We start from the raw sequence: 2,389 nt of genomic DNA, 5'->3' as shown, positions 1-2,389 counted from the left end.
GCTAAAGACACAGATAACCGCGATGCCGCAGCATCAAACACCGATACCCCACACCACGTACATCATGCCGAAGCATTTTACCGCGTGCCTAAAATACCTCCTTTTTTTAAAGCAGACCCCGCCTTATGGTTTATCCAAGTCGAAGCTTCCCTTCGCAACGCGGGTATTACGAACCAGATTACCATGGCCGATACAGTCATTTCACATTTAGATTTAGAAGCCGTCTCACTCATCAGTGACTTAGTTTCGTCTCCAGACACTAATAACCAATATAATATCATCAAAGATCGCATTATATCGACTTTCGCAGTTTCTTCCGAAGCTAAATTAAGACAATTGCTTAAAGGCCAAATTACATTCGGCGGGAAACCTTCCCAAATACTTGCGCGCATGCGCAACTTGAGCGGATCCTCTTGTAGCGATTCAGTCCTACGTTCGATTTTTTTAGAATGTTTACCGGAACATTGCCGTGCAATATTGGTCGCCTCAAAATCAGAGACCTTACACGACCTGGCTCAATTAGCCGATACTGTAGTAGACGCAATCGGCCACGCGCCTAATTATACCGCAGCGTCATCCGCCCTTGTCCCGTCACAGGTTTCCGCTGCCTCCGCTGCATCTCCTACAACGGTTAGCTCAATCGAACGTAAGGTTGAGGAGCTATCTAAAGCGGTCCGTAAACTAATGTCACGCGCCCAATCACGATCGCGTTCTCGATCACGGTCCATTAATTCAGCACCGCGCAGATCTCGCAGTAGCAGCACCGACGGCCTTTGTCGTATTCACCGCAAATACGGTGAAAAAGCAATACATTGCATTAAACCTTGCACCTTTAAAGCTTTGGAAGAAAAAGAAAAAAACTAATTGAACCTTCTTCAGTTAAGGCGGTGAACGAAGGTTCTATTTCCTCTAAATGCCTTCACGTGCGTGACAGAAAATCAGGTAACATATTCTTAGTCGATTCGGGCGCAGAAATATCGTTGTTCCCCGTTCCGGCAAAACATAACTTACGCCCCTCCGGCAACAAGTTGTACGCCGCGAATAACACTATCATTGACACCTTCGACACCATTCACTTAACATTAGATCTAGGATTCCGTCGACCCATGTCGTGGAACTTTTGCGTCGCTGCAGTTCTCTCAGCGATTATAGGAGCAGACCTTATCTCTCACTATAACCTCCTTATCGGCAATCTCAAACGGCACCGTCTCGTCGATGAAATAACGGGTCTTTATACCTCAGGAGTTCTCAAAACAACTCTCGTATATTCGATCCACTTAACCAATCCCGCGCACAAATATGCTCATATCATCGCTGACTTCCCGAAAGTTTTTGGCACCGAACAGGCTACACCCCTAGAAGCGCGCGGCGTTTACCACCACATAATTACTTCCGGCCCCCCGATCCACGAACGCGCGCGCCGTTTGTCCACAGACAAGTTACAGGCGGCTAAAAGTCAGTTTAAAAAATACTGCGAAGAGGACCTCTGCAGACAGTCTAGCAGCCCATGGGCAAGCCCATACACATGATTAAAAAAAAAAATAACGAATGGCGCGTATGTGGCGATTACCGTCGTCTTAATGCAATTACGGTACCCGACTGTTACCCGGTACCACACATTCACGATTTCGTTTCCGCACTCCACGGTAAATCCGTTTTATACCTCATTAGACCTCTCACGAGCGTTTTACCAAATTCCGGTTGCACCCGAGGATATACCCAAAACCGCTGTCATCACCCCCTTCGGGTTGTTTGAATTTCGCGCTATGACCTTCGGGCTACGCAATGCCGGACAAACTTTCCAGCGTTACATTCACCGCGCTCTCGGTGACCTGGAATATGTTTTCACCTTCTTCGATGATATACTCATAGCATCTGCATCTGCAGCAGAGCATGAAATTCATCTCCGCACTGTTTTCCAGCGGCTCAATCAATTCCACTTGCGAGTTAACCTGGAAAAGTGCGTCTTCGGTGTACCGGAACTCGTGTTCTTAGGACATATGATTACACCACTAGGATTTAAACCTACCCCCGAGAAAGTCGAGGCTATTAATAACTACCCGAAACCTCGCACGGTCGAGGAATTACGCCGCTTTCTCGTAATTATCAATTTTTACCGGCGATGTATCCCCTCCGCGGCCAAAATACAAGCCCCGCTTCATACTTACATAACCAACTCGCGTAAGCGCGACAAGCGCGAAATCGACCTCCACTAAGCTAGAAGGAGAAGTCAGCAGAAATCATTTAAATCTATCGGATTACTTTTAGTACTCATTTTGTACTAATTTGTACCACTCACAATAATTTTGTACCTCGTGCCGTTCGAAAAAATCCATGGCGCTGCTACTTTAATATTAAGCTAGCAGGACCACCAAAAAAAACAAAAAAA

This window comes from Vollenhovia emeryi, unplaced genomic scaffold, assembly GCF_000949405.1.
Source record: "Vollenhovia emeryi isolate VEMERY1.0 unplaced genomic scaffold, V.emery_V1.0 DF940067.1, whole genome shotgun sequence".
NCBI lineage: Eukaryota > Metazoa > Arthropoda > Insecta > Hymenoptera > Formicidae > Vollenhovia > Vollenhovia emeryi.
Note: the sequence above shows the minus strand (reverse complement) of the source record.